Source organism: Triticum urartu, chromosome 2, assembly GCF_003073215.2.
Source record: "Triticum urartu cultivar G1812 chromosome 2, Tu2.1, whole genome shotgun sequence".
NCBI classification, from domain to species: domain Eukaryota; kingdom Viridiplantae; phylum Streptophyta; class Magnoliopsida; order Poales; family Poaceae; genus Triticum; species Triticum urartu.
The window spans coordinates 14,924,448-14,939,043 of NC_053023.1; positions in this window are offsets into that span (position 1 = coordinate 14,924,448).

Here is a 14,596-nt window from a genome sequence, read left to right on the forward strand (position 1 = left end):
AAAAGTTGTCTGCTCTTTAGAGATCACATCAGGAAGGATAATTTTCAGCCTATTAGCTAAGACCTTGGAAGCAATCTTATAGATCATGTTGCAAAGGCTTATCGGTCGAAATTGTCCTAATATTTTTGGACTAGCAATCTTGGGAATCAAAACGATGAACGTGTTATTAATATCCTCCGGTGAATCATCTCCGTTAAGCAGCCTGATAACCATACCTGTCACCTCATCTCCACAAAGGTCCCAATGCCGCTGAAAAAATGGGCGGGAAAACCATCTGGACCTGGAGCCTTTGTGGGAAACATCTGGAAAAGTGCTTCTTTGACCTCATCTCTACTATAAGTCGCGTTCAAACGAGCATTCATAGCTGCATCCACTCTTCTGGGTATATGGGACAGTACCTCCTCAATGCCAATTGAGCCCTCAGAAGTATACATGTTTTCATAAAAGGCACTCTTCATGTCAGCCAACTCTCGTGGATCCGAATAGATCGATCCATCGTTGCGCTACAAGCTAGTTATGGTGTTTTTTGCTTGCGTGCACTCGCCTTCTTCTAAAAGTATTTCGTATTCGAGTCTCCTTCTGACAGCTATTGTACTCGAGCTTGCTGCATCATCATCACCTCCTCTTGGAAGGACAATTCTATGATCCTGTCCTGCACCCGCTTCTCGTCAGGATCGTGGCCAACCCTTAATGGATCAGCTCGGTAGCTCGCCAACTGCTGTCTTAGTTCCCTCAATTCCTGCCGGACGGAGCCAAAAGGGTGCCTGCTCCATCGTTTTAACCTTGCTGCAACATTACCTAGCTTGTGCGCCAACTCAGTGACAGTCGTTGCTGGGAGTGATGCCTCCCAAGCCTATCCCAGTGCCTCGCCGAACCTGTCATCAGTTTCCCATGCACACTCATAGCGGAAGGGTTTCTTCAATGAATGTCTCAAGCTACTATCCTCTAGCTCATTTGACAAAACGATTGGGCTATGATCAGACTTTGCCGCGGTGAGGTGTTCGACTGATGCAAAAGGAAACAGTGCCGACCAGCTTGATGTGGCTAGAGCTCTATCTAGTCGGACATGACAGTACTCTCCCCCAACTCTTTTTTCAAAAGTCCAATCCAAGCCCTTGTACCCCAAGTCAGCTAGATTACACACATCCACTGCTTCACGGAAACCTGCAATTTGTGCACTATCCCGTTAATTTGGCCCCAAATGTTCCTCTGGTCATAGTATTTCATTGAAATCCCTCATACACACCCAAGGCGGCGTGATTTCCCCTCTCAAGAACTTCATCGTATCCCAAGTCTTGTATCTCAAGCTCCTATTTGTGGCTCCATAAAAACAAGATAATCGCCAAGGTTGCTCCCCAGGTTGGGAAATCACCAAGTCAATATGATACTGAGAAAAACTTTTTATTTCAAGATTGATGCTATTCTTCCAATACAACCAAAGACCCCCACTTCTTCCACTAGTACCTACTCCAAAACTACTAGTAAAACCTAGTCTACCAGCCAAACCTTCCACTCGGTTCTTTGCCAATTGAGTTTCAACGATGCACAGTACCAACAGCGCACTAGCCTCCACAAGGTCGCGGAGCTCACGAACTGTCGCAGGGTCGCCAATGCCTCGACAGTTCCAACACATGGTTCTCATTGGGCTCGGCAGTCCTCACCAGAGGCCGCCTAAAATGTAAGCTCCACTTCATCCACAACCATCCCTTCATCTTGGTTCCTCCTCTTCACCACCTGAACTTTCTCTGGCGTTGATGCGGCTCGATAGCGCCTGAAGGGGTAGCGCCCTCAATGCATAGGATTGACCCTGCCACTCTGCCAGCCAAATTTGGGACCGGATGGCCCCTAACATTCACACTTCCACCCGCCGCCACCAATCATTTACGGGCTCCCTTCTCACCTCCCTCTTCACCATTCTGGCCCCTAGAGCCATGCCATCCATCTCCGTTCGCTGTGCATCAGCAGCATACACCCCCTCGCCAGAAACATCTCTCCCTCTTCCACCCGCCGGGCCCCTGCCTCCTCTACCTCCTCTATCCCCTCCGCCAACATCCCTCCCTCTACCTCTACCTCCTCCATCACCTCTACCTTGCCCCCCTAAACCCTGAGCTGTTGGCACCTCCGGCTCCCAAAGCAACCACTCCCCACATTCAAAAGTGTTTGGGTCATGCACCACGTCACCACACTCATCAGCTAGGTGGCCCATCCTTCCACATGCAAAATAGAAGTCTGGCAGCTTCTCATAATAGACACTATACCTCTTGTACTCCTTTAAGGTTATTAGTACAAAACGGACCAGCAGGGTATTTACATCCACAAAAACCCTGACACGGAGGGTACTAGCTGGGTTGATTCTTCCCTCATTCATGATAACAGTGAACGGTGGATCACCCACCTTGGCCGCAACTTTTTCCGCCAGCTCTCTCCTTCTCATAAGGCCGTCAGGTAGTCCCTTCAGTCTAGCCCAAACCGGGATCTTGTTTAGTCTATATCCCTTAACATATGAAAACCCGTCGTATTCTTGGAGCACCACCGGGGCCCTCTTAAACAGCCATGGCCCTCCATCCATAATCTTCCACCAATCGCCCAAGCAATGACATTAAACTAAAAATAAGTTAGGGCCTTTAACATTGAAGGTAACCCCCTGTGCCTCCGCCCAAGCATTGCACATCTGTGACAGAAGCGCCGCATGACTAAAAGGTTTCGTGGTGTGTGATGAAGCTATGTACCTAGGGTAGGCTCATGGATCTGTCCAAGATACCCTCCCCAAGGACATCTCTAAAGGAGCCAGAAGCACTTGAAGAAAAATCATCATCCACTCGACCATGAAGCTATGTTCCACTCAACAGTCTCGAAGACACTCGACCATATGGATAATCACTCGACTACCAGAAGATCTAGAGCCACTCCACTCTGCAACGGTCGGGAATTAAGTCATAGCTTTAATGGTCATTATGTATCTTTATTGCAGGTGTTACCAGTAATGTCCCCATCTTTATGTACCTTAAACCCTTTGTAACTGAGGGCGGGAGGAGTCTGGCGAACTCTATATAAGCGACCCCCCTCCTCAGGGACACGGGTTCGCACCCTCTGTAACACACACGCATATAATCCAGTCGACCGCCTCCGGACTCCTTGACGTAGGGCTGTTACTTCCTTCGAGAAGGGCCTGAACTCCTAAAACTCGCGTCTACAATCCTCCATAGTTAGGATCTTGCCTTTATATTCCTACCCCCATTCTACTGTCAGACTTAGAACCACGACAGTTGGCGCCCACCTTGGGGCAGGTGTCTTAGCGACTTGTTGGAGAAGTTGTGATTTTTCCGATCCCCATCAACATGGTTTCATGCAGAGGTTTGGCCAAGGGCCACGAGATCCGTCTCGGTGCGCTCGTATTCATCGCCGACGACTCCGCTTGGCTCCAGGAAGCGCCACTCAATGTCAAGGCGCTCCCCGTCCGCGGGGCAACACAATTTCGCGCGTGCGACCGTGGCGTCCTCCTACGGCAGCCGTCGACTCAGTATCGGTCGGCTCCCGTGCCGACCTGCCTCCCTGCAGCCCGCCGGGGCAAACGTTCCGGTCGGTCGAGGCTTTAGCGGTGGGTGAGGCATGCGGTGGCTCGCCAATCGGCCACCCCCCAGGTTGCGGCAATTGAGCCCGACGAAACTCTCTACGGCCTGTTTGACTGGCTTCGTAGAGACTGCATCCGAGTGCGACAGCAGCGACCCCGCGGCGGAAGTTTTGATGGTCAATGGACCACGTAGTCCTCCTGGCTTCACCCATGAGGACGGAGGCGATGGTGGCGGTGATCCGTCGCGTGTCCACGAAGAGTACTGACCCAAACCCCTCTCTTCGCAGAGGAGGGAGGAACTTCGCCGCCAGAACATGGATGCACTTCACACTCCCATCATTGGAGAAACCCCTGAGGCCCAGGCCTTGGAGGAGGCGCGCCTGGCCAACTTGGCTGAGCGCACTCGACTGGATAACCTCCAGCGTGCACTCGACGAGCGTGCTCAGCAGCGTGCTCCTGAATCTAGTCGACGTCAACTTTTTCCACCTCCGACTCAGGTATACCGAACTCCAATCCAGAATCTCGCACCTGCAGCCCGAATATCGGAGTCAATTCAACCTTCCCAGTCAGAAGCTGGTAGAGGTTTGGTGCAGATTCGGGCCTTGCTCCGAGCCACGGGAGAGCAAAATACAGTAGTATCTCAGTCGCGGAATAGGATTCACAGCAGATCCATAGTTGCAGACATAGTCTAGTCGGCTCACAGTCCAAGATCGTGCCCGAGGCGTGAGGGACATGGAGACCGACGAGGTCAGTACAGAAACCGTGAGCAGTATGATCACTGACTCGATCACGATGATCATCGTCGAGTGGCCACGCCTCCCCCAAGGAGTGGATCATACGTGCCTCGGCAGCAGGATGATAGACTCCCTCACAGTGGTGGGCGAAGGATTCCAGTCGACCCCATGGAACCGGGCTTTGATGCGAGATCTATTCTCGTTCAGGGTCTGGTCGACAGAAACAGAGCTCACAGAGAGGGCCCCGACAAAGATTTTCCAACCAGCAGCAGAGTACATGTCTCAGGCCCAGAGTGCTTCAGCAGAGCCATCAGGGCTGCAGTGATTCCTCCCAACTTGAGGTTGGGAGTACTTGAGGTTGGCGACTGGAGTCAATAAGTTCACTGGTGAGTCCAAGCCTGACACTTGGCTTGAGGATTATCGAGTGGCTGTACAGATCGGTGGCGGCAACGATGAAGTGGCCATGAAGCACCTTCCTTTGATGCTAGAGGGCTCGGCCAGGGCGTGGCTGAATCAGTTAGCTCCTGGTAGTATTTATACTTGGGAAGATCTTGCTCGAGTATTTGTCAGAACATTTGAAGGTACTTGCAAGCGGCCAGCAGGGTTGACAGAACTACAGTGTTGCGTTCAGAAACCGAATGAAACTTTGAGAGATTATATCCAGAGATGGATCACGTTGCACCACACAGTGGAGAATGTGTCAGATCACCAAGCAATTTATGCCTTCAAAGAAGGCGTTAAGTATCGGGAGTTGAATCTGAAATTTGGTCGAACAGGAGATATGACTCTGACTCGGATGATGGAGATTGCCACCAAGTACGCCAATGGTGAAGAAGAAGACTGACTCCGGAGTGGCAAGCACAAAACAGTCACCCACGAAACCGGAGGGGGGAACTCTAGTCGGAAGCAGAAGCGCAGAGCCGAGCCAGCTGCTCCTGGAGAAGCCTTGGCCGTAACTCAAGGGAAGTTCAAGGGAAAACCCAAAGGACCGTGGAACCCCAAGAAAGTAAAAGATCAAGATGGAAATGATGTATTGGATTTACAATGCCACATTCACACCAAGAAAGATGAAGAGGGTAATTTCATTTACCCAAAGCATACCACTCGACAGTGTTGACTCCTAATCCAGCAATTACGAGAGAAATAACCCAAGGAAAAGGAGAAGGAAGTAGACAAAGTTGAGGATGAGGAGGAGGATGATGATGGTTACCCCCATGTCAATTCCACTCTGATGATTTTCGCTGACGTTGAGAGTAAGAGTCGACTGAAAGTCATCAACAAAGAAGTGAACATGGTCGCTCCGGTGACACCCAGTTATTTGAAGTGGTCTCAGACTGCCATTACATTCGACCAGTCTGATCACCCAGCACACATAGCCACCCCTGGGAGGCAAGCGCTGGTGGTCGACCCAGTAGTCGAAGGCACTTGATTGACTAAGGTTCTGATGGATGGTGGCAGTGGTCTGAATATACTATATGCAAAGACATTGAAAGGAATGCGCATTCCAATGTCCAGACTCAGCGAAAGTAATATGAGTTTCCATGGAGTCATTCCTGGCAAGAAGGCTGCATCACTCGGCCAGATCGCTCTCGATGTAGTGTTCGGTGATTTCAAGAATTACCGCAAAGAAAAGTTGACATTTGAAGTTGTGGATTTCCAGAGTGCTTATCACGCTATTCTAGGCAGGCCAGCTTACGCACGTTTTATGGCTCGACCATGTTACGTGTACCTTAAATTGAAGATGCCTGGTCCTAAAGGGGTGATCACTATCATTGGCAGTCGAAAGAAGGCAGACGAGTGCTTCCAGAAGGGCTCAAAGATCGCCGATGCACAGATGGCAGTACTGGAGTTGCAGGAGTATCAAAAAAATGCAGATCCGAGTGATTTGTTGCGAGCTAAGAAGCCTGCCACTAATTCAGCATTCCAGTTGACTGGTGAAACGAAGCCGATTCATATTCATCCAACGGATCCCAATGCTGCTCCGACTCACATTTCAACAAAACTCGACTCTAAATAGGAAGAAGCGCTCATCCAGTTCCTCCATGAGAACTAGGACATCTTTGCATGGAAACCTTCTGAGATGCCAGGTGTTCCCAGGGGACTGGCTGAGCATCGTTTGTGAGTCGACCCAAAGGTGAAACCGGTCAAAGAACATCTTCAATGGTCCGCCGTACAGAAGAGGAAGGCAATCAGTGAAGAAGTGGCTCGACTTCTGGCAGCTGAGTTTATCCGAGAGATTTACCACTCCGAGTGGTTAGCTAATGTTATCATGGTCCCAAAGAAGGACGACTCACTTCGCATGTGCATCGACTTATCAATCGGGCCTGCCCGAAAGATCACTTTCCTCTCCCTCGCATCGACCAAATAGTCGACTCGACTGCGGGGTGTGAGCGTTTGTCCTTTTTGGACGCTTATTCCGGGTATCATCAGATCCGTCTGTACGGACCTGATGAGATAAAAACAGCTTTCATCACCCCATTTGGGTGCTTCTGTTATGTCACTATGCCATTCGGTTTGAAGAACGCCGGAGCCACATTCATGAGGATGATCCAGAAGTGTCTGCTCACTCAAATCAGTCGGAATATGGAAGCATACATGGATGACATTGTGGTCAAGTCACGAAAAGGTTCCGACCTACTAGCTGACCTTGCCGAAACCTTTGCCAACCTCAGAAGGTATGATATCAAGCTTAATCCATCAAAGTGCACGTTTGGAGTTCCAGGCGGAAAATTACTCGGTTTTCTCGTTTCCGAATGGGGGATCGACGCTAACCCAGAGAAAGTGGGTGCCATACTCCGGATGAAACACCCTATGCGTGTGCATGATGTCCAGAAGCTTACTGGTTGTTTGGCCGCCCTAAGTCGATTCATTTCTCGCCTCGGTGAAAAGGCACTGCCTCTTTACCGACTGATGAAGAAGTCAGATAAGTTCGAGTGGACTCCTGAAGCTGATGCAACATTTTCAGAGCTCAAAGCCCTGCTTTCCACCCAGCCGGTGCTTGCTGCTCCAATCAGCAAAGAGCCTTTACTGCTTTACATTGCAGCCACTGGACAAGTCGTCAGTACAGTACTTACGGTCGAACGGGAAGAAGAAGGAAAAGCTTACAAAGTTCAGCCCCCAGTATACTATGTCTCTGAAGTTTTGACTCCATCAAAGCAAAGATATCCACATTATCAGAAGCTTGTTTATGGGATTTATATGACCACGAAGAAGGTTGCACATTACTTCTCTGATCACTCCATTACAGTCGTCAGCGACGCTCCATTATCAGAGATTCTGAACAATAGAGATGCAACTGGTCGAGTGGCAAAGTGGACGATTGAACTCCTTCTCGTAGATATCAAGTTCGAGGCAAAGAAAGCTATCAAGTCCCAAGCAATAGCAGATTTCCTCGCCGAGTGGATTGAACAACTGCCGACTCAAGTTCACTCGGAGCACTAGACCATGTTCTTTGATGGTTCCAAGATGCTGAATGGTTCCGGTGTTGGGGTGGTACTGGTATCCCCCCGAGGAGACAAGCTCAGATATGTCCTCTAGATTCACTTTGATTCCTCCAATAACAAAGCAGAATATGAAGCACTCTTGTATGGTTGCGTATGGCCATTTCACTCGGCGTCCGTCGCCTCATGGTCTATGGCGACTCAGATTTGGTAGTCAATCAAGTGATGAAGGAGTGGGACGTCAGAAGCCCAGCCATGACTGGTTACTGCAACGCGGTGAGGAAGGTGGAAAAGAATTGGGTTAGAGCTTCATCATGTACCCTGACTGAAAAATCAAGCAGCAGATGATTTAGCAAAGATAGGCTTCAAGAGAGAAGCTATTCCCAGCAACGTGTTCCTGGAGCATATTCATGCACCTTCAGTTCAAGAAGGTCCCTTCGCTGAAGAGCCCCCACAGCCTAGGAGGCCACAGATCCGACTGAAGTCGAGGTCCCAGCCGTGGTCGACTTAATCATGGAGGTGTTGGTCATCGCTCCCGACTGGACAGTGCCATGCATTGCATATATCCTTAGGAAAGAGCTCCCAGAGGATGAAGAAGAGGCTCGATAGATCGTCCGTCGATCCAAGGCCTTTACTGTAATAAGAGGTCAACTGTTCAGAGAAAGTGCAACTGGGGTCAGCCAGAAATGCATAACACCAGAAGAAGGCCGAGTGATCCTCCACGACATCCATTCGGGGACCTGTGGTCACCATGTGTCCTCTCAGACCATTGTGGCTAAAGCATACGGAGCTAGATTTTATTGGCCACGAGCAAATGAAATGGCGAAAGATATAGTCAACAGATGTGAAGGCTGCCAGTTCTACTCCAATATGTCGCACAAACCTACATCAGCCCTGAAGACCATCCCACTCGTCTGACCCTTTGCTGTTTGGGGATTGGACATGGTTGGTCCACTGAGGACTGGTAGGAGCGGCTTCACTCATGTGCTTGTAGCAGTCGACAAGTTTACCAAATGGATCGAAGCCAAGCCTATTAAGAATCTTGAAGCTAGTACTGCTGTCAGCTTCATCAGAGAGTTGATTTTCAGATATGGGGTTCCGCACAGCATCATCACTGACAACGGATCAAACTTCGATTCTGATGAGTTCAGAACCTTCTGCGCCTCACAAGGCACATGAGTCGACTATGCTTCAGTCGCCCATCCCCAGTCGAAAGGACAAGCAGAAAGAGCAAATGGCCTAATTCTCAAAGGACTGAAACCCCGACTGATGCGAGATCTCAAGCACGCAGCAGGCGCCTGGGTTGATGAACTTCCATCAGTTTTCTGGGCATTGAGGACAACTCCTAATCGGTCGACTGGCTGAACTCCAATCTTCTTAGTCTACGGGGCTGAAGCTGTTCTACTGAGTGACTTGCTTCATAATGCACCACGAGTTGAGCTCTTCTCTGAAGATGACGCAGAATAAGCTCGGCAAGACGCAGTCGACCTCCCAGAGGAGGAAAGAGAGATGTCCTTGATCCGGTCGACCATTTATCAACAAGACTTGCGTCGATTCCACGCTAGACACGTGAAGGGTCAAGCCTTTCAAGAGGGAGACTTGGTTGTTCTTTCAGTGGATCAGCAGAAACCACACAAGCTCACCCCAGCTTGGGAAGGTCCCTTCATTGTCACCAGAGTGCTCCACAATGGAGCATACCACCTTTACATTGTCGAGCATAAAAAGGACGAGCCACGGGCTTGGAATGCGGAGCTGCTCCGCCCCTTTTATACTTAAGTACTCGTTCGAATAAAATGTAATAAGAAATACCTTTGTAATTTGTTTATCAAAGACAAGAGCTTTACAGTCCTCTGGCACGATTGTTGTTGCTTTTGTGTACGTCTGAACCCCCCCCCCCCACTGGGTGACTTAGCTGCGAATCCGTTTCGCCTAAGTTCGAAAGAAAATCCTACCGAGTGGTGAGCAAGCCTCTCACTCAGGGGCTTAGCTGCGAACCCGTTTCGCCTAAGTTTTCAAAATCCTACCGAGTGGTGAGCCAGCCTCCCACTCGGGGGCTTAGCTCCAGTTCAGTACTCGCCTAAGTTTGTAAAATCCTACCGAGTGGTGAGCCAGTCTCCCACTCGGGGGCTTAGCTGCAGTCCAGTACTCGCCTAAGTTTAAAAAATCCTACCAAGTGGTGAGCAAGCCTCCCACTCGGGGGCTTAGCTGCAGTCCAGTACTCGCCTAAGTTTGTAAAATCCTACCGAGTGGTGAGCCAGTCTCCCACTCGAGGGCTTAGCTGCAGTCCAGTACTCACCTAAGTTTAAAAAATCCTACCGAGTGGTGAGAAATCCTCCCACTCGAGGGGCTTAGCTGCAGTCCAGTACTCGCCTAAGTTTTTAAAATCCTACCGAGTGGTGAGCAATCCTCCCACCCGGAGGCTTAGCTGCAGTACAGTACTCGCCTAAGTTCAAAAAATCCTACCGAGTGGTGAGCAACCCTCTGACTCATAGGCTTAGCTGCAGTCCAGTACTCGCCTAAGTTTAAAAAATCCTACCGAGTGGTGAGCAACCCTCCCACTCGGGGGCTTAGCTGTAGTCCAGTACTCGCCTAAGTTTAAAAAATCCTACCGAGTGGTGAGCAATCCTCCCGCTCGGGGGCTTAGCTGCAGTCCAATACTTGCCTAAGTTTGTAAAATCCTACCGAGTGGTGAGCAACCCTTCCACTCGGCGGCTTAGCTGCAGTCCAGTGCTCGCCTAAGTTTGTAAATTCTACCGAGTGGTGAGCAATCCTCCCACTCGGAGGCTTAGCTGCAGTCCAGTACTCGCCTAAGGTTTAAAATCTGCCCTCATCTGCAAGGACAACGAGGTGCAGGTCGACTACAACCTTCTCCTTTGGAGCTGCGCCACAAATACAATGTATGCTCTATCCCTACCCGCAAGGGCGACGAGGTGCAGATCGACCGCGGCCTTCTTCTCCGAGCTACGCCACAAATACAACGTGCACTCCATCTCCATCTGCAAGGACGACGAGGTGCAAGTCGACTGCAATCCTTTCCCTAGGAGCTGCACCACAAGTACAACATACGCTCCATCCCTACCCGCAAGGGCGACGAGGTGCAGGTCGACCGCGGCCCTCTTCTCCGAGCTACGCCACAAATACAACGTGCGCTCCATCCTTTTCCGTAAGGACGACGAGGCGCAGGTCGACTGCAACCATCTTCTTCGAGCTACGCCACAAATACAACGTATGCTCCATCCTTGTCCGCAAGGATGACGAGGTGCAGGTCGACTGCAACCTTCTCCTTTGAGCTACGCCACATATACAACATGCGCTCCATCCTTGTCCGCAAAGACGACAAAGCACAGGTCGATTGAAGTCTCCATTTCAAGGCTGCATCTCAAACACGAAGGTCATTCCAAATAGGGAGCGGATTCCAAAAGCAATCGCAAGCATACTCAAAGCAGTTCGGATAAATCCTAAAGTTCCAGGCGACAAATCAAAAGTATTCGAGCATCAAGCTCGAAGGAGTTTAATGGTTACAGCAACCACTTGGCATTCCGAGGCAAATTTAAGACAGGTTTAAATCTCATAGTTTGTTCACTCGACAGGAGGAGGGCTGGCGGGTTCGACGAATTCGTCCAAGTCGATTCCATCTGCGATCCGAGTGGCAGCAGCGATGAAAGTCTCCATAAAGGACTGGAAGTCGTGCCTTTTGGTGTTGGCGACCTTGATCGCCGCCAGCTTGTCTTCACAAGCTTCCTTGCAGTGGACCCTTACCAAGGGCAACGCCACGTCAGCACCACACCGGGCAGATGACTTCTTCTACTCTAGCACTCGACCAGGAATCTTGTTTAGCCGAGTCATCAGAGATTCGAGGTCATTTTGAAGCGTCGCCCTTGGCCAGAGTGATGAGTCGATCCGTGAAGCTGCCACCTTCAGACGAGCGAGGTAACTTGTGACACTTGCGACACGTGATTCCAGTCAAAGCACATTCATGGCAGCCTCGTCGCCGACCGGAGAAACGATAGGGTCTAAACCCGTCTCGATCCGTCCAGTTTCCTCATCAAAGTTTTGGCAGAATTCTGTAGTCAAAGAGTTAGTGAGTCGACTAGACAGGATTAACTTGCAAGCAGTAAAGCAGTCGGATTAAAAGGAGTACCTTCCAGCATAAGATAGAGCTTCTTGGCAAGAGTTCTCAGATAGGCTTCCGTGTCATTTCTCTTACGGACCGCGGACTCCAGCTTCTCATTCAGAGCAATCTTATCCTTCTTCAGACGAGTTACCCCTCGGTTGGACTCACTGAGAGAGGACTTCAGCTTTTTACCTCTCCTTCCAACACTCCGACCGAAGCCAACTTCTGGTCTGCAAGGGTAGTCTTATCTTGAGCTTCCTTCTGCGCAGCTGCAAGGTCCAAGTCCTTCTTCTCCAGAGCCAACCTCATTTTCTCTGCAAAAGAAGCAATCGGATCAAACAAGAGATCGAAGAAATATTGTCGGGTGGTAGGTGCGACATATGCCAACGGGTGGCTTATCATTGTGGGAGCTAGTAAGACATCGCCGGTGCCTGGAAACGGGATAAGGCGAAGACATGCACGCCGGCGGATCTTACCCAACTTCGGGGCTCTCCGTGGAGATAACACCCCTACTGCTGCTCTGCGGGGTCTCCGCATGATCACTAGATGGACAAGTAGCTACACAATGCTCCTTGAGCTGTTTGGTGGGAGGAGGAAGAAGGGCACGGATAGCCTGCTTCTTCTCCTTGTGTGGTGTCTAGGACTAGCAGGGGGTCCAACCCTTTGCATGGGTGCCCCGGGGGGTTTATATAGGCCTACCCCCCGGGGGTACAATGGTAATCCGACTGGGCGCGGGGCCCAGCCGTCTGTGACTGCGCTCGCCGGCTTCTGCGCCGGCTGCTGGGGCCCGCCGACTGGTGGGTCCCGCCGGCTGCCGGCCCCTTGGTCGACAGGCAGGCCCCACTATCCAGGGCCTGGTCGGCGGCTGGTTACTCTGGCTCTATCTTGGTGACGTGGGCTTCATCGTGGTAGGCGCGGCTACAGTGCCGCCGCCCGTCGGGCGATCGCTGTAGCCTCACCGCGTCTTGTCTCCTTAATGGGGCGCCTCCTTCGAGGAAGGGGGCAAGCCGACTGCGGGGAGCCGGCTCTGTCTTGGGCCGACTGGGGGGAGGCGTGGCCGCCTTCGGGTGTCTCTCTGCCCGAAGGGGCCCACCGTCTGTGGGCCGCGCCGGCGGCCAGTCGTGGGTGACATCAGGGTCAACATGGCAACAGTGCCACGCCGGACGGGTCATGGCCACTCTGTACGGCGCACTGCGCCAGGCGTGCTCCGGGATTCGGGGGTGGCAGGCTTCACTGTAGCCACGCCCTGTCGCACCGCCGTTAGGTGGGTGCAAACTTTGAGGGAACGGTCTCGACCGCTTTATGGGAGCCGGCTTCTTGGAGTCGGCCTTCTCACGGCCGGCTTCCCGAAGTCGGCCCTCCCGTGGCTTTCTTCATGAGGGCTAAAGTCGGGCCGCCTTCCGAAAGCCGGCCTGGATGACAGCCAGCAAGGGGAAGGTGGCCCCATGTCTTGGATTCTTGAGAGCCGGACGGGCTCGTAATTTTTTCAGAAGGGCCAGGGGAAGCCGGCTAGGCTACCCATGGCTATTTACTCCGACAAATATCTTAAAAGACGATCATCGGTCCCTGCTGAGACGTCTTGCCAGCTGCTACTTTTTTGTTGTTTCTGGGCCTAGGGGCCACATCTTCATCATCATCCGGAAGATCGATGACGTTGGGTGGGGCTGCAAATAAATCAGTCGACCCCAAATGAATCGCCAGAATTTAATCGACCGAATAATCAAGAACAAGATCATGAGAGTTTTACCTGGGTTGGAGGTAACCGCGTCTTCCATTTCCTCGTCTCGGTATTGGTAGGAAGAAGTTCCAGATGTAGCAGCACTACAAATGTCAACATTCAGTCGGTTATGTTCTGTTGTTCGAGTCGACCAAAAGATCGGGTCAGATGATTACCCGGAGATGGTGGGGATGGTCACTTTGATTCTGGGCAAAGCCTTCGGTGGTTTGGAGGAGGTGGCCTTCAATGCTTTCGGCGCAGGAGGCGGCGCAGTCTTGAGCTATTTCGATACCTTCTCAGTTGGCACCAGGGAAGACGTCCGAGGGCGCTTCGAAGATTGCCCACTCGGTGCGGCCGCCAGGTCAGGGGTGCTCGCCGGGTCGTGAGCGTGCTTGGACCTCCTCTCTCTGCGAGGAGGCGAGTCGACCTCTTGTTCATCACTCGAGTCGTCGCTCTCCTCATCCTCCTCTGCATCCGAGTGCCACTCGCCACTCTGGCCCCCGCTCGCCCCTTCCTCGACATTTTGCTCCTGCACTCCATTGGGCATCGAGTACATATCAATAAGAGCCTGAAAAGATAATGAACAAAAGAAATACAGTCGACCGTCAACACGATGTTACATAGTGAATCAATAAGATACTTGACAATGCAGAATCATACCTGTTCCGGTTGGCGCAAATGATCGAATGGAATCACCCTCCTAGACCCCCGGGGATTATCTTTGTTGCCGGTGATTCCTCTCAGGCACTTCTCCACCGTGTCTTCACTAACGTCCTCCGGGTGGATCTGAGTGGAGTCCTCGAGTCCCGAGTACATCCACATCGGATGGTCACGGGCTTGGAGTGGTTGGATGCGTCGACTGAGAAAGACCTCCAACAGGTCCATACCAGTCACTCCGTCGCGGACAAGTTGGACGACCCGCTCGACCAACACCTTCACCTGCGCCTTCTCTTCCGGGATCACCCTCAAGGAGGAGGGCTTCTCCACTCGAGCCAAGGAAAAGGGGGGAAGTCCAGTCGA